The sequence below is a fragment of the Bidens hawaiensis genome, unplaced genomic scaffold (assembly GCF_021521415.1).
Source record: "Bidens hawaiensis isolate Kalapana, Puna unplaced genomic scaffold, B.hawaiensis_p1.1 tig00018425_1, whole genome shotgun sequence".
Lineage (NCBI taxonomy): Eukaryota > Viridiplantae > Streptophyta > Magnoliopsida > Asterales > Asteraceae > Bidens > Bidens hawaiensis.
The window spans coordinates 136,023-154,751 of NW_027492783.1; the positions used below are offsets into that span (position 1 = coordinate 136,023).

General features: G+C 40.4%; 1 non-coding gene and 1 pseudogene across 2 annotated transcripts; both read left to right on the forward strand.

Moving 5' to 3' along the window:
- The first annotated feature begins 1,127 nt into the window (after positions 1-1,127).
- LOC143556044 (uncharacterized) lies at positions 1,128-5,664 on the forward strand (annotated as a pseudogene). The gene is made up of 6 exons (XR_013139305.1): positions 1,128-1,249; positions 2,341-2,381; positions 4,108-4,166; positions 5,131-5,224; positions 5,337-5,421; positions 5,500-5,664. The product of XR_013139305.1 is annotated as an uncharacterized LOC143556044 (transcript).
- A 2,359-nt stretch (positions 5,665-8,023) lies between these two features.
- Positions 8,024-8,104, forward strand: TRNAL-AAG (transfer RNA leucine (anticodon AAG)). The gene has a single exon. It is a non-coding gene; the product is annotated as a tRNA-Leu (tRNA).
- Positions 8,105-18,729: the final 10,625 nt, after the last annotated feature.

An 18,729-nucleotide genomic window follows, 5' to 3' on the forward strand; every position in this document is an offset into this window, starting at 1 on the left:
AAACGGTGATTATGAGTCAATACGTTGAGTTCGTTGCAGACCGAATTGTTCAGTACATAAAACCCCTGTGATTGGACGGAGCTGATTTCGTTATAGGGGAAGATTAATTTCTTCGAGAAAAGAGTTGGGGAATATCATAAACGATGGCGGACCTATCGTCAAAAAGGGAGAATAGCCGCCCTCCATAAATAGAATTTTGGTCTTATTTATACATTAAATCTGGATGACCCCTATAAGATTTCACTTAACCCCCGATCGCCCACATAAAAAGAAATATTGGGTCGGCCACTGATTAAAAAACTTATGTGATGTTGAGTTTAGATGGAATTACATATTCTCGTGTTTTAATTTTTAAAATGTTTGAGCATTTCCGATTTCACATCTAGGGTTATTATTATTATTATTTAGAATACGTGCTCCCACATTTATTAGGCCGTGCGCAATGGCTAACGTCTTTTACGGGATATCAGTCGCCACATCATCATCACTTTTTATAGTAAAATTAAATAATAAAACCTGTGTAATGGACAATGCCACTTCCATCATTACATTTCAACCCATATGGGCTTTATTGTAAAAACATTAATGCCTTTATAATGCCCCTTAACGCCTCATTACACGTGTAGGGGCTTTATCTATCTATCTATGTATTTATATAATGTCACCCGTAACGCCTCATTACACGTGACCTGTCAAACCATTACACATAAGAAAAAGAGGGTCACCAAAAGGTAGGAGCCCTATTGGGCGCTAACCATATAACGGGGCTGTATGGCAAAGGGGTGCGAGGCCAACCTATTTTCCAACTAATCATATACCTTTTCACCTTTTGATAAATAAAAGTCAAATAATAACTATGCTTTTAGCCTTTTGTTACATATTTTTTAATTATAACATTAATGAAAGCCCGCAAACGATATGGCGGTACGTTTTTTCACTTTTTAATTTAACCACAAACCATGTTCATTTTTCTGTCGTAAACCTGTTTCTAGTTTCTACTTCGCATGTTATCTAAATAGAAATTAAAATACCACTCTTAACGAAATAAGAGCCAGTGGTGGAGCTGTCACATATTTTGTCGAAACTACGTCGTTTTGTCAAGCTAGACCGATAACTATTTTGGTGCAACTGTTACTGTTAGGGCTAGAATAACAATAATAATAATATCCCAAATTTTTATTCAATATGTTATCGAAAGAACAATTGCTTCATCTATTCGATCGATTCTCTACTCTCACATCTCAGCCTGGTATCAATTTCATTTCATTTTGAAGAGGTAGGTACCAGCAGAGCCCAGTTGGACCCGCAAGACTCACCTTGAAGAGGGACGTCTGCGCAAAGAACAACTGGTTCCGCAGGACCCACCATGCTCAGAGAGATGAAGACCTTACGCGCAGTACGCAAGCTGTTCCCGCAGGAAAAGCCTCCCAATGGTGAAGTACCCCGCCTGTTCCCGCAGCTGCGGATACAAGCCATCAGGGAAGGCTACCCGCACTAATAGCAAGGCTACACGCACAAGGCACTAACTCTCAATAATTCAGTAATGTCACCTGAAGAAGGAATGAACAAGGCGGGAATACTCCCGCCCAAATGAGCCAGTCCGTACGCTTCTGGAGGATCTTTTGTACTATACCTGCCAAGGTATGGACAAAATAGACAAGATCTGACCAAAGCAGCCCATGAACCAATCACAGGGTGACAGCTCACTGACAACAGTACGACGAGCAGCACGCTCTAGTACTTAATGTCACTATCAGCCGCTGCCTACTCACCAACCCTCATCGTGGCACGTACATAGCCTGCAGTTGGTGGAAAAGGAATAGTACACAACCGGCCATGTCACTATCAGCCGCTGCCTACCCACCAACCACCAGCATGGCACGTGCGTAGCCCACAGTTGGTAGAAAAGGAATATTATACAGCTGGCTGTACCTGCTTGGAAACCTACCTTCGGCTATAAATACTCCAACACCTTGGAACGGTATCATGATCTTATCATACTATCTTATACCATCACATATCTTATCTGCTCTAGCTATTTCTCTTAATATACATTTATACTCAGAGCAATCTAGTCTGACTCTCACGCCGAGGGTGGTCACAAGGAGGTACCCCCCCTTCTCAGTGACGAGCTCACGGTGTCTGTTTTGCAGGTCATCAGAAGAATAACCATCTTTGCCGGACCTAACCCTCGTGGGAAACATCTACTTGACCCTAAGATTATTCGTAATCTGCCGGGGTCACTTAGTGTTTCTTCACATTTCAATCAATTTATTATTGTTATTATTATTATTATTATTAAAAATTGGTTTTAATGTGAAATGTTATGAATTTAATTAGATGTTAAGAAACGGATTGCAGATGCTGTTAATGATAATCAGGTGACTGAAATTTTTCTTCTTTTTTTTATAGTTTCTTGTGGTTGGTTAGCTAAAATTAGCTGTTTAACTAAAAAGTGAAAAACGTTTGGGTTGTCGCGTAAATGGTTTAACTAACAATGTAGTTATTATATATTTGTTTAATATAAAAATGTGACTGGGTTGAATTTGTTTGGTTGGATTCAATTGTGGCCCCGCATCCTTGAGCTTAAACTCGCCCTTAAGCCTTGTTTTTGAGTTTTTTAATCAAGGAAAGAAAAGGAAAGGAGAGGGAAGGATAAGAAAGGGAAGGGAGGGGAATTTTTTTTTTAATTAGGTGTGTTCTTGAGTTGAAAGGAAATTAGAGGAAAAGAAATGACACTATGTTATCCTTAGTAATCATCCCATTTTTGGGAGGATAACTTATTGGAAAAATACATTAATTTAATCCCTCATAACTCCTCCTACTCCTTTCCTTTCCATCCTAAAATAAACTCAAGAACACCCATTTTTTAATTATCCTTAGTTTTCCTTTCCTTTCCCTCATTTAAAAAAACTCAAGAACAGGCCGTTAGACTATCCTCTATGGTGGGGGCATCGAAGCCCCTCCACAGGGTCACGTAAGCACGGGGGGCATCAAAGCCACAGCCAATAATGTCCCGCTGTGGTTTAAAGCCTATTGGCACCCCTATTATATATATACATATATATGTATGTGTGTGTGAGAGATGAAGCCCATTGGCGTCCATCGTTGTGAATCCCCCACTCTCCGCGCCCCCACCTTCCGCGCCCATCGTTGGCTCCCCAAGGCAACCCCCAAGGGCGCCCATAGAGGAACGTCTTATGTAAATAGGTGTAAGGGTATCCGTAGTGGGGGCTGCGCTGACGCCCCCACACCTAGTGGTGCACAAACCGGTTATTTTCAAAACCGGTTTGTGGTCAACGGTCGGGTCAGGTACTAACCGGTTTTGAGACAAGAAACCTCTACCCGGTATAACTGGTTTCGGGTATAACCGAACTGGTTAACCGGAAAAAAAACGGTTTTACAAAAAAAAAAAAACAAATAACCGGTTTCGAAGATCAATAAAATAAACCGGTTTCTAACTGGTGGTTAGAAACTGGTATAAACCGGTTACTAACCGGCTAGGATTTCGGGTTGGAACCGATTAACCGGGTTGGTCGTGCACCTCTACCCACACCATTACGCCTTTGGCGTTTTTGACAAAAAAAATATGGGTCTCCACATTTTTATACGGCGTCAAGGACAAAATGGGTTGGTCTTTTACCAGTCATAGCTCTTCCTTTTTTTTTGTATAGTTAATTTAAACAGTATTTAATTATTACAAAGGGGCTTCAACCACTACGCATAAAACATGAAAAAGCCCCCGTGTCTATGTGGCATGAAAAAGGGCGTTTTAGCCCCCCACTACGGATGCCCCAACTGGTAACATGTTTGAGAGGTGGCAAGGGCGCCACCCCATTACGGTTGGCCTAACGTTATTCGGTTACATATTAAATGCCGTTAAAATCACCCCACTATGTTTGGCCTAACGTTATTCGGTTACATATTAAACACCAATAAGTTTGGGGATCTTCAAAGATATTTTGCTGTTCTAATTTAAAATAATCTGATAATCTGTTGTTTGTCATCATTCTTTTATGTGTTGTATGCAATCATTCATACAAATATAGATAATGCATTAATGTGTGCAAACCTTTAACCATAAAAATGATGCTTAAATAAACACAGGAAGCTGTAGCTGTGACTACTGCTATCCAGGAGGAAATACTTTAACGAAATGGGAATCGGTAAGTTATGTTTCTGTACTTAAATGTATTATGCTATAATTGGTTCGGATGAGAACAGCGCCGGCTCCGAGAAGACGGAATTTTTTTGGGCCAAAGGCAAAAAAAATTTTGGACCTTGAGTAAAAAGAATATTTTGTTGGGTTTAAACAATTTAATTTTAAGTGTGCTTACTTGGTTATGATTTGAGTCATGTAAAAAACTTTTGTATAAAAATAAACTTAAAATTGTTTCAAATAAGACTTGAATCTACAACCTCTTGGTTAGATGTCATACCTCTTTGCCGTTAGACCAAGTTCCTAGTTATGTAATTGTGTTGAAACATTTAAGAAAATACATATAATTTAAAAAAATTAAAATTTAAAAAATACATATAATTTAAAAATTGTGTTATATTTTTAAAATACATATAATTTAAAAAAAAAATGGGCCTAGCGGGGTGTCAGGCCTGTGGTCGTCGACTATCCCGCCACACCCTTAGGCCGGCCCTGGATGAGACCCACTAAGTATTTAGGAAACCAATTTGTTCATTGGTTTATATGGTTCTCAAATATTTAGTGACCGTCACTATGTGTATGTACTTATGTATAATTGTATATGGATCTTACATAAATATTTTGAATATGTTAATTATGACTGCAAACAATATTATTACACTAATAATCTGAATCCTTGAATAGAATAATTTAGTAGGTCGTGTGCATTAAAAACCGACTTTGGGTGACATGCACAACGTTTTAAGTTTGACCCGATTGAGATAAAAGTCCAAAACACGACCTGAAAGCGACCCGTTCCTAAGTTAACGGGTCTAAATTGCCACCTCTGATGATAAGAACTAGTGGCAGTTTTTGACATGTTTCTGCTTACTGATTTTTCCCTTGAACACCCTCACTAGCACCTGCTTCTTACATTGTAGCATTAACGACATGTTGGCATTGCATGTAACGCGGTTATTGACTTATTTCAGATCCAATTTATGGCCTTGCTTGCTTGGGGAAAATAAATATGGAATACGAAAACGACCAAGATTTGATGATCAGTTTCTATAAATTTGTAGCAAAGTAATATCTCTCTCTCTATCTCAATAACATAATTATATCAGTTTTGTGACGTTTTCGCTACTGCCACAAAATTGCAATCATTTATATAAACATGTGCTATGATTATCGACAGAGAAGAGATGGCGTGTGAAGAAGCAGAGCTCGGACCAGATGAATATTCCGAGAGATTCCAAACGCAACAGAATCTACAGCAACAGGTACGAGTGTTTTGTGGTTCTTAACTTCTTATGTATCGTCAAAGTTTTCATTTTAATTTAATGGAAACATTGTAACAGCAACTGGAGATGTTGAAACACATGCGTAATTATGGCGCAGACGACCAGACTGCTATTTTAGAGAAGGCACAGCCCGTCGTTTTTTATTTCATGGCCAATTTTTGTTTCTTTGTATTTATGAAATACATGAAGTGTGTTTTACCTGGTTCTATTGGTATTGGTTAGCAAGGTATCAGTTTTTGTGTTTGTATGATTTAATATTTGGGCGTTTGCGTTCTTTTTATTGTAGCTACGAGAGAGAATGGAGAAAGATAGCATAATGAGAGATAACTTTGATTGTTTGAGTGTTGATTTATGCTCAATACCTTATTAATGAGAATTAACTTTTTAAGAATCGATAAGGATTTAAATTTTGAAGCATCTGTTTTTGGTTATTATTTCATTTTTTCTTTCTTTGAGAGAACTGTCGTTTTCGTTTATATGATTTGGTCACTTTTACCATTGTCATCCAAAAACATTTTTTTGGCCATTTCGTCCGACACTCACATGAGCTGTCGCCACCACTACCCTTCCCGGTGGTATGAATTTGATTTGGTTTGCTCGTATAGAATGTGATATGAAAACATCCGCTAGTTAAGAACAACATTTGTTTTAGAAATGTGGTGTAGAGACGTAGATTGTCTGGAAACAGAGAGACGATGGAGATGGTAGTTGTGTGGCTGACAACTTCGTTTTTCCTAAGGTCGGACCAAAAGGTTTTATTAAACTCCAGGCTAATTGGTAATTTTACATAACTTAACATATTATAACTAGAGGTGGCAAATGGGTTGGGTTGGGTCGAAACGGGTCATGGGTCGGAACGGGTTAGGGTCGAAACGGGTCATTTAAAAAAGGGTTGTTTTGGTTCAGGTCGGAACGGGTTACGGTCAGCAGGTTCGGGTTAGAACGGGTCAAGGTTGGAACGGGTCAAAACGGGTTTTTCATTTCGTTTCAGCACGTAACAGCTCGTTTAAGCGATTTTTCAGTTCGTTTCAGCGCGTAACAGTCCGTTTAAGCGATTTTTTAAGTTCGTTTCAGCGCGTAACAGCTCGTTTAAGCGATTTTTCAGTTCGTTTCAGCGCGTAACAGCTCATTTAAGCGATTTTTCAGTTCGTTTCATCGCGTAACAGCTCGTTTAAGCGATTTTTCAGTTCGTTTCAGCGCGTAACAGCTCGTTTAAGCGATTTTTCAGTTCGTTTCCATCACGTAACAGCTCGTTTAAGCGATTTTTCAGTTCGTTTCATCGCGTAACAGCTCGTTTAAGCGATTTTTCAGTTCGTTTCATCACGTAACAGCTCGTTTAAGCGATTTTTCAGTTCGTTTCAGCACGTAACAGCTCGTTTAAGCAATTTTTCAGTTCGTTTCAGCACGTAACAGCTCGTTTAAGCGATTTTTCAGTTCGTTTCAGCACGTAACAGCTCGTTTAAGCGATTTTTCTGTTCGTTTCAGCACGTAACAGCACGTTTAAGCGATTTTTCAGTTCGTTTTAGCATCTAATAGCTCGTTTAAGCGATTTTTCAGTTCGTTTCAGCACTTAACAGCTTGCTTTAGCGACTTTTCAGTTCCTTTCATCACTTAACAGCTTGTTTCAGCATGTTTTTGTTTCGTTGTTGTCGACTTTTCAGTTTCAGTTAATTTGTCGATTTTTTTTTGAAAGAGGACAACGGACGAAACGTTTTAGTTTTTTTACATTTTTTGTTTCTGTTTTATTTTTTGAGTTGTGATTTTTTTTGAATATTTTTTGATGGTTTCTATTAAGATCAAAATCCCTCAAAAAAAATTTCAAAAAAACAAATAAAAAATCATAACTCAAAATATAAACGAATAACGAAAAAAGTAAAAAAACTAAAATATTTTCGCCGTTATCCTCGTTCATAAAAAAAAAAAAAAAAAACCCGACAAATTAACCGAAACCGAAATGTCGACGAAAACGAATCAAAAACCTTAATCGACCCGTCTAGTGCGAAAACTCGAAAGAAACCGAAACCCAACCCGTCCAGTGCTAAAACTCGTGTCGGCACGAAAGCTGATCCGAGCCGAAACCTAAACCGATATCGTTCCAATCTAAAACCCGTTTCAACCCAAACATGTCACTTTTCCTTAAGACACTAACCCACATCGACCCATGTAGTTAAATTTGTCAACCCATTTTGACCCAAAAATAAGAATGTGGAATTTCAAGTGACCCATTTTAACCTATTTAATTAAAACCTATGACCCAAATCAACTCATTTGAATTTTAACACAACCCAAATTGACCTATTTGAAGTGGTTTGGGTCAAGGTTGCCACCCCTAATTATAACTAACATGGTTAGTGAATTGGACTAAAATGGCAAGAAAATGAAACCACGAGGACGGTAATAATCAAAAAACTCTTTGAACGGAAATAACAAAGTTACCAAGTCATAGAGACGGAAATGACAGTTCTCCCTTTCTTCACTCTCTTTTAACTTTTACTTTTGCCTACTCTTTTTTGGTCTTGGTAAAGTGTTCTGGACATTAACATTATAACTTATGTATGAACAAAAGAAAAGAAGATCAAAAGTCGAGATGGCCGAGTTGGTCTAAGGCGCCAGATTAAGGTTCTTGTCCGAAAGGGCGTGGGTTCAAATCCCACTCTCGACAATGATTATTACTTTTTTAATCTCTATTTAAAAATCCAGTTGACTTAATGGTAAGATAATCGTAGTGTTGTTGGTACATGTATGTCAGTAGTTCATAGTCTAGCATTTGTAATCGAGTCTGTAATGTAATTATGTTTTGTTTATGTTTGTTTTGTAATGCGCGAAGTTGTCAACAAGTTCGCTATGGCGAACTTGTTGAATCAGCGAAGTTATTGACAACTTCGCCTGTGGCGAAGTTGTCGTGTTTATATACTGTTTCAGACGAAACAGTTTAAGGTTGTTCGTTTAGGGTTTCAGTCAAGTGTTCGAGTTTAAGCAGACGTGTTTGCTAGTTCCAGTGTCTGTAATAGTGACTACGAGTCACGTGTTCGGTTAATAATATTACGTGTTTGATTCATTGCTTGTGTTATTCTTTATCTACACTCGTAACCTACCTACGCAGGGATTCCGCACCTGCGTTGTTAGAGAACATCCCGTGTACGATCCGTCCAGGAACCTACAATTGGTATCAGAGCCAATCGGCTCGATTGTGAGGTTCGGGATTTCACGCGGGTGTAGAAAACGTCTCGTTTGACCTATTCGCGGGACGTGTTTTTGTTGGGATTGAGTTTTGCTAGTGCTTGACAGTCATTTTCAAGCCTTTGCATTGATCGGGAGCTGCTGGATTGACGAAAACAGATCTGAACAAACTTCCCTGTTCATCGGGCGAAGTTACCGTTCATCGGGCGAAGTTACCATTCTTCAGGCGAAGTTGCCGTCGCTGGAATTAGGGTTTTTGGCGAAGATATAAGGATTAGCGAAGTTAACTACAACTTCGCTCACTTCATAAGTTCGCCTTAGCGAAGTTATCCGCAACTTCGCTTCAAACCCAAGTTCGCACAACTCATAAGTTCGCCAGAGCTAAGCGAAGTTATTCTTAACTTCGCCCAAATCAAGCGAATTTAAGATCTCAGCGAAGTTCTCTTTCAGCGAAGTTAACCTTCAAGCGAAGGTTTTTGCAAGGATGTCGTCGATCAATATCTCCGACTTGGTCAAGATGGAAGTAGAAGCGGGGTCTGCCACTAAGGCCCCGAGGCTGATGAAGGGAACTGACTTCGTGGCATGGAAGGACAGATTCATCCAATACATCAAATACCAGGATGCCAAAATGTGGGTGTGCATCCAGGATGGATATATCCCTCCAACTGCGCAATACGAAGGTCGCGATGTGGTTAAGAAGTACAGCAAAATGGAGGAGGAAGAAAAGAAAATGTACGAGGCCGAAAGCAAGGCCCATGCTGCGATAACAATGGCACTTCCTCAAGAGGTTCTCCATACGTTCCGAAAGTACACTTCTGCAAGAGAGCTTTGGGATGCTCTTGAAAATAGATTCGAGGGGAATGTGGGTATCCGTGCATCGAAGGTAAAACTTTTGAAGACCCAGTTCTCCGTCTTCAAATTTTTGAAGAACGAATCGCTGGATGATATTATCACCAGATACTATCATCTAATGACAGAGCTCAGCAATTATTCAATCGCTTACCGAGAAGAAGAGATCGTTGAAAAGCTTCTCGATGCTCTCCCACCGAAGTGGGAAATGTACACCGTCCTTATGAGGGAAGACAGAGACTTTCCAAATTGTGATCTTGAAACGGCAGTAAACAAGCTCAGAACTTATGAGCTTAATATGGTTCGAAAGGAAACACCAACAGATCAGATACAAGACCCTGGTATGTATGGTGCTAAGGTTAACTCAGGCTCAAGTTCAAGGCCTGAATCTGCTGCTTTTTACTCGAAAGGGGAGTCAGGCTCTGACTCGTCTCATGAAGGAAAAGTTTCTGTAAACACGAATGGTGATGTATGTTTCGTTGCTGGAGGATCTAGTACTTCAAAGCCTCAAGCATCCACAAGTAGTTTTTCTGCAAATGCATCTAGCAATAGTTATTCCAAGATGCCTATGAGTGTAAAATCTGCTGAAGAGCAGTTTGCAGTCTATGCATCATTTATTGCTTCCTATGAAAACTACATCCAGGGGAAGATTGTGGACCCTGCTGTTCTGGATGAGGACTACGACCAGATCGATGCTGATGATCTGGAGGAGATGGATTTGCAATGGCAAATGGCCATGATAGTGAGGCGAGTCAAGCGTTTCATGAATAAGACGGGGAGAAAGTTTGTTGGTGGTCGGCCCGGGTTCGACAAGTCCAAGGTAAGGTGCTATAATTGTCAACAGTACGGGCACTTTGCCAAGGAATGCCGAAATGAGAGGGTTGAACGAGGACAAGGTCGACCTACACAACACTCAGGAGTTAACAGAGAGATAAATGCCATGTTAACCAGAGAGGCAGGAGAGTACAACTGGAATCAACGCTCAAGTGGTTCTGGTGAGCAAGCAAACATGGCTGAGTCTGAAGCTGAAAAATGTGAGAAGGTTGAAGAAATGGAGAAAGCAAATGAAGAAGAAACCGCTTTCATGGCAAATGACAAAGATAATCGCTCCGAGGTAAGTCCTAAAACTATTTGTACTAGTTGTGAGAATTTGTCTGAGCAACTTAAAACAATAACTGATCAGTATGTCCATTTAGATGCTGACTTTAAAACTATTAAAGAAGATCACCATTTTACGAAAGCAAGAGAAACGAGTTATAAAATTAAAATAAAAGCATGTGAAAAAGACGTTCAAAGCTTAAAAATTAAACTTGCTGAGAAAATTGAAATAATTGATCTTAGTTATGAAGTTTTGGAGGAAAAAACTAAAGTGATTGCTGATCGAGATAAACAGATTGCTGACCACCAGGTAAAGGTGGTGGAACTGAACCGCAAACTTGAGCAGTTCAGGAATTCCTCAGCCATCCTTGATCACCTCGTGAGTGATCCAGGTACCTCTGCAAAGAGGGGAGGAATCGGATATAATGAAGTTCCACCACCCTTTAACCACAACTATACTTATAATCCGAGTGTTCAGAAATCTGTCGATTTCGAAGTTCCTCAGACAACTCCAATCAAGATTACAAAACCAAGTGTTAGCTGTGGAGAAACAAGCTCAAAAGTTTCTAATGTGAATAATTCTGTTTTGAGTCCAGTCTCATCGGATTCGGATAAGTTGTCTGAATCTGATCAGACAAAAGAGAAGGTAGGGTTACCCACCGATGGAGATAAAAATAAAGTTTCTAAAAAGAGTTCTCCACTCAATCCGTACGTCCCACCTTATGTGAGACGAACGGCTGGTAACACTACCTCTACATCCAAACCAACATTTGACAAGAAATTGGAGAGTCGGTGTTGCTTTAGATGTAACAAATTAGGGCATTTAGTTGCTGATTGCCCTCTGGAGCCAAGATTAAGACGTGTGAAGCCAAATAAAACTGAGTATAAGCGTCATTTTGTTACTGCTAAAAATGAAAACTTTAAAAAATGGCAAAATGTAACGAATTCAAGTTTTCATAAAAACCAACCTCAGTTTTACAACCAAACCTCAAGATATAACACCTTCAATTCTCAAAGGTTTGGAAGGCATTACACACAATCTGCAGGGAGATTCCCCAACAGGACTTACAGAAATTATCCTGATGCTAACTTAAGAAAGCCAGGGTACGGGACGTATCGATCCAAGACCAATTGGTCTTGGGTCCCAAGATTCTAACTCTCTGTTTTATGGTGCAGGAACAGTTGAACAGGGCTGCAAACAATCTTTGGATTGTAGATAGCGGCTGTTCCAGGCACATGACAGGCAACAAACACTTGTTGCATGACTTAAAACCTGTTCAGGGAGCTAGAGTTAGTTTTGCTGGTGAAAGCGGAGGAAGAATAACTGGGAGAGGAACTGTGTCGAATGGGAGAATGACACTTGAAAATGTAAACTTTGTGGAGGAATTAAAGCACAATCTGCTGAGTGTGTCGCAGATCTGTGATAAAGAATACACTGTCCATTTCACTAAGAATGAAGCGATTGTATTGAAGCCTGGTTTTCATATACCAGAAGAATGGATAGTAATGAAAGCTCCACGTGAAACGAATACATACGTGATGGATATGAGGTCTACTGAAATGGCCACCAGAGAATCCTGTTTAATGACAAAGGCAAGCGAATCAGAATCAGAGTTATGGCACAGGAGAATGGGACATATTCATCTTCGTAAGATGAACTTCATTGTCAAAAATGGGCTTGTGATGGGCGTTCCCTTAAAGAGTTTTAACTTTGAAGATAAATGCATAGCGTGCAAGAAGGGAAAACAACACAAGAAAAGCCATCTCACCAAGACGATCAACTCAATTGCTGGTACTCTAGAACTACTTCATATGGATCTCTTCGGTCCGGTGAATGTACAAAGTCTAGGCGGTACTTCTTACTGCTTGGTGATAACTGATGATTACTCGCGATACTCGTGGGTATATTTTCTGAAAACGAAAGACGAGACGACTCAGATGGTAAAGAATCTCATTACAAAAGTCGAGAATGTCATGAGTAAATCAGTTAAATTCATCAGAAGCGACAATGGGACAGAGTTCAAGAACTTTGAGATGGAAATCTTTTGTCTACAGAAGGGTATTGAGCATCAATACAGCGCTCCGTATACGCCACAACAGAACGGAGTAGCTGAAAGGAAGAACCGAACGTTGATTGAAGGAGCCAGAACTATGCTGGCAGACTCAAAGCTTCCTGTGATGTTCTGGGCTGAAGCAGTGGCTACAGCCTGCTATGTTCTGAATCGGGTGTTAACAGTTAAGAGACTTGGAAAAACTTGTTACGAGCTTATGCATGGTAGGAAGCCCAACTTGTGCGGTCTTGAACCATTTGGTTCTCCTTGTTCGATTTTGAAGACTAACTCGAAATTTGGTGAAGTAGCCGATGAGGGAATCCTAGTCGGTTATGTTGTTGGGACTCCCAACAGACGGGTCTTCAATACGACAACTTGCAAGGTGGAGGTGGTTTGTAACACCGACATTACTAGTTATCAACCGCCAAAACCAAGCAATGGACCTGCTGAGCTTTTTGACTATGTTAAACTGTTTAAGTCGTTTAACGTACCTAATTTAGAAATTGCTGAAGAAGACGAAAGAGTTGTGACGAAGATGATATTTGATGAGGAAGAGGAGCTAGTGCAACATCAGATGACAGAAAAATCTCAGCCTTCCACATCAAACCCTATCGATACCCCTGCGGCCTCAACTGAAGATGAGTTTATTAATCCTTTTCACTCTCAGCCAGAAACAACCATAGATGAGATCTCTTCAAACTTGGAAGACAATTTACATGTCGGTGCTGTTCCGACCACGAGAATTCACAAAGATCACCCATTGGAGAATATTATAGGTGATGTGTCCTCTGGTGTACAAACCAGAAGTAGCTTGAATGAGCACACCTGTGTTTATACAAGCATTAAAGATACAGGTATTATGAATGAATGTTTGTACTCTTGCTTCATAAGCCAAATTGAACCGAAGAATTATCAAATGGCTTTGAAGGACAGCTCGTGGGTCGAAGCTATGCAAGAAGAGTTGGCTCAGTTCGAGAAAATGGAAGTTTGGACTTTGGTCGAAAAACCAAAGAATGTGCATGCTATAGGCACGAAATGGGTGTTCAAGTGCAAGAGAGATGAAAAGGGGATTATTGTGAGAAATAAGGCGAGGCTGGTTGTTAAAGGTTTTAATCAGCAAGAGGGTATTGACTACAATGAGGTTTTCGCTCCTGTTGCCCGGTTAGAAGCGATTCGATTGTTTTTGGCGTTTGCTGCTTTCAAAAAGATGAAGGTGTTTCAGTTGGATGTAAAGAGTGCGTTTCTTAACGGGAAAGTTGACGAGGTTGTGTATGTTGAGCAACCACCGGGTTTTCCTGACCCAGACTTTCCTGATCATGTATACAGGTTGAGCAAGGCGTTATATGGTTTACATCAGGCACCTCGTGCCTGGTATTCAACGTTATCGGACTACTTGCTGGAAAATGGTTTTGAAAGGGGTTTGATCGACAGTACGCTATTTGTGAAGAGAGAAGGATGTGACTTCTTACTGGTTCAAGTCTACGTGGATGACATCATTTTTGCTGCATCAAGAGTATCCATGTGTCAAGATTTTGAGGCTGTCATGAAGAAACGATTCGAGATGAGTGCTATGGGTGAACTAACTTTCTTTCTAGGATTGCAGGTTGATCAGAAGAAAGATGGGATGTTCATTCATCAAACAAAGTATGTTCATGATGTGCTGAAAAGATTCAAGATGGAGGACAGTTCTCCATATGACACTCCAATCTGCGTCAATCACAAATTGGGAGCTGAATCAGATGGTGACGCAGATGTGGACCCTACTCTGTATCGGGCGATAATAGGTTCTTTAATGTATTTAACTGCTTCTAGGCCTGATATAATGTTTTCTGTTTGTCTTTGTGCTCGCTTTCAGGCAAACCCAAAGGAATCTCACATGAAAGGTGTGAAGAGGATTTTGCGGTATCTCAAGGGCAAGCCGAAACTAGGATTGTGGTACCCAAAGGGAGGAGACGTTGAACTGGTGGCATATACTGATTCTGATTATGGAGGTTGTAATCAGAGTCGGAAGTCAACAACAGGAGGCTGTCAGTTTCTTGGAGGAAGATTAGTTTCCTGGCAGTGCAAGAAACAGACATCAGTTGCAATTTCAACTTGCGAAGCTGAATACATGGCAGCATCCAACTGCTGCTCTCAGGTTTTATGGATTCAGCAACAATTGCGCGACTATGGTCTGAATTTCTTACTCACTCCTATTTTAATTGATAACACTGCCGCCATCTCAGTAATTAACAATCCCGTGAAGCAAAGTAAAACTAAGCATATTGACATTCGTCATCACTTCATACGGGATTGTGCTGAGAAGAAACTGATCAAGATCGAAAAAGTTGATACACTTGAAAATTTTGCTGACTTGTTTACAAAAGCGTTTGATAAATCCAGATTTCAAAACCTAATTGAGCTTAATGGGATGATCAATCCCGAGTAACCATGTCTTTGTTTTTGATTCAAAAAAAAAAAAAAAAAAAAAAAAAAAAAGGTGTCTTTATTGCTTAAAATTAGTCGGTTACCTCAGTTTGATGGACATCTCCTCGGATATGTTTTGGTCCTTGTTTTCGACTTAGGAAATGAGGATAGCCATTAACCGGAAGACTGAAAGTAACTGGGGCAGTGTTGACATGTTTTTCTTTCAGTTGCTGAAAATTAGTCGGTCATTCTTAGTAAGAAGGACACATACTTGTATGTGGTCGGTCCAGCTGATCCAATGGATCTTCAGGATAGCCGTTTACCTGATGACTTTGACATGATTGGGGTGATTGAATTCAAAATTTTTTTTAGGGAAATGAAATTACTTTTCAAGTCTATTACTTCGTAAGAAGTTCTTTGCTGTGTTTAAAAGAAAATTGATCCAACCTTGGAAAATGATATATATACTGACTATGTGTGCCTAACTAGTGAAGTTATTAAGCTTAAAAGGCTTTAGAACAGTCATTGTATGTCATGGTAATTTTAATGGTGCATAAAAGTAGATGTGATACTAACTTAAATTTACTCGAATTTATGTGGAAACCTCTTAAGAGTTTTGTATGTCTTCATACATATCTTTTCGAAGGATAGGCAGAAAAGCAACTACCCAGTCATACACGAGCCCGTGAGTGTTCTGATTCCCGTGAAGAAAGCATTTCAAGACACTGCAGTGATCCAGATTAGGGACTTGCAGTAGTTTAGTACTCCGATGAAAATTCTTATGTTTGATTAAAAAAAAAAAAAAAAAAAAAAAAAAAAAAAAAAAAAAATATACATGTATAATTTTTGTACTTATGAGAAATAGTGACAATAAACACGAGAACCGAAACTTCTCAAGATTTCTCAAGTTTGGAGTAAGAAGAAAACGGGAAGCAGACAACGAGTATCTAAAAGTTAATCAGACACTATGGGTCGAAGTCAATTCGGGGTGACTTGGGTATAGCCAAATACGCTTTGAGAATAGATAGAAGACATCATTATCTCTGAGATGTTGCCAACTTAAATTTTTGAGCTTAACTGAACCTTAATCCGTATCACAGAAACGATGAGAACCATTTACGTTATTTACATGCTTACAACCTGTTTCTCTATGTCATAATACAGCCAAACACGGATCTAAGTGACAGTCACATAGTTAGTATGATTCCTATTCGGATCTTTTCTAAAACGTAGTGGTCCCTGACTAGACTGAAATTTGATCCCTTATTTCGTTAAAATTTTATAAGTGTTTTCTGTTTTTGTAGTTATATTTTTATTGTTGGTTACTGGGTCTTGATCATTTTTGTTTAACTCTTTTTGGTAACTTATAAGGATATATTCAAGATTTTTCAAACTGAAAGGGCTGTTTTTGTAAATAACGGGCGAAGTTGTTGAATCGGCGAAGTTGTACTTAACTTCGCTTAGGCGAAGTTAAGAATAACTTCGCCTGAACCAACTCAGCCCTATAAAAGGGGTTTTCAACAGTAAAATTTTTTCTTATTAACTTTTTCCGGCGAACTTAACCATAATTCCGGTTAACCTTTCTTATATACACTTTCGATTTCGATCTTGTGTTCCTTGTTTCTATTATACTAGTGGTATGTGTAGTCAATAACATCCTATCTTTCTCGTTATAGTTTAACCCGGTTCGAGACCTCGGGTCGTCGAACCTTCGAAACCAAGTTTTTCACATTTGTGTTACGTGTTCATGGACGACCTTTTCGTCCTAACACCATTGAAATATGTTGGACTTCATTGTTAGATCGTTAAATCGGTCCGAAACATCGGATAAACCTTGTTTGAATCTGAACAGTCGCCGTTTCAGATTCAGGCGAAGTTAAGGTTTACGCGAAGTTATTCTCAACTTCGCCAGTGGCTTAAGTTCGCCTTCAGCGAAGTTATCCACAACTTCGCTTGAAGCTTAATTTCGCCTATGGCGAAGTTATCCATAACTTCGCCTTGAACACAACTTCGCCTATTTCAAATTTTTTATAAGTTTATAGACGAACTTACAGATGAAGCGAAGTTGTTCTCAACTTCGCCTCACCTTTAAATTCGCCTGTACATCACAACTTCGCACTTGCTACACTGCGAACTTGTGAGTTACATAAAACGTCTCTAACTTGATTTGTTTTGTGCAGATATGGCTGCAGTTGGAGGAACTGGTGGTGATGATGGTGATGAGCAACGACAATTCTTTCCAGCTCATAACCAATACATTACTTTGGATCCAGACGCACGAGGCGTTGAAGACTATAGGGAGATTATCACATTTCTCCAACGATCACGAGTTTTTCACGCGATCACTAATACACTACCCATATCTCTGCCCAACATTCAAGATTTCTGGCAGACGGTGTATTATGATTGCAGACCGGAGCCTCCTGTGATGCGAGCAACCGTCAATGGTCAAGACATACAGTTTTCTTCGGAAGACATTCGGTTGGCTCTGCAGTTCGGCGATGAGACACGAGACGACCCAACGGAGTTCGTAGCTCCTTTCCGTGACGGAGCATACTTGAGAATGGGTTATTCGGGTCCGCTGGGGGACTCGCAGAGGAGGAAAGGCTTTCTGCTGGACCAATGGCGCTTTCTGATGCACGTGTTAATTGTGTGCATGTCCGGCAGGAAAGCAGGAACAGACGGGATGGGTGCGACGATGCAATCTGCCATGACGGCCCTGACTTACAATCGTCGTTACTCTTTTAGTCAGATGATTTTCTATGAGATTGATCGTCAGAGACGGGCGACGGCGCGAGAACGATTTATCATGTATCCGCGATTTCTTCAAATGATTATTAATCATGTCGCTCCGTCTCTACCGCAACGGCGCCCTATTCGATATGTTGAGTGTGTAACAAAGCGTATTTTTGCTCAATGTAGGACGTCGAGCACTCGTAGCAACCCTGAACGCCGTCCAAGGCATACTCCACTTTTCGGGTATCTCATCAACCCGGAGTATGTTCCTGCAGGAGGGGATGAGTTCAGGGATCCACAACCACATCAGGCGGCAGCACCTCATGCTGTAACAGCTGCGCCTGTTGTCTCTTCTGCTGCTATGCCAGCTACTATTGCACAGACTATGTCCACGGCTGAAAACGTTGATCTGGATGCTGCTTTCAGTGGACACGGTTTGTTTGATATGGATATCTCGGGTCCTCAAGTTATGGATGCTTCTACAGCAGCTACTTCGGTAGCTGAATCCGAGTTAGATGAAACGTTTGCTGAGGCCAGACGGCTAATGGTGACTCGTGAAAGGATTTCGGGTAAGAGGCCGAGAGTTGAGGAAGAGGAGGGAGATGAGGAAGAAGCGGTACAACTTGTGATGAGACGTTCGCGACGAGAACGACTGGGTATGGCTACTGGAGCGGGGGAGACTTCAAGGCATGTACGTTTTGCTCCGCCTGTCTTGTCAGGTATGTCACTTCTTCCTACTACTGCACAGGTTACGACTGTCGAAGCGTCAGCTCCAGCAGTGGTGTCTCTACCACCACAGCCGTTTGATCCACCGGTGGTAGTCGCACGCTTCGTTGATTCGACTATCACAACAACTGCAGGGTTACCAAGTGTACCACCTGCGGTCACTTCTGCTACTGATGTTCCGCCAACTCCACGGTCTACTTCAGATGCTGAACGGATTACATCACTAGAGCGTATTGTTGCC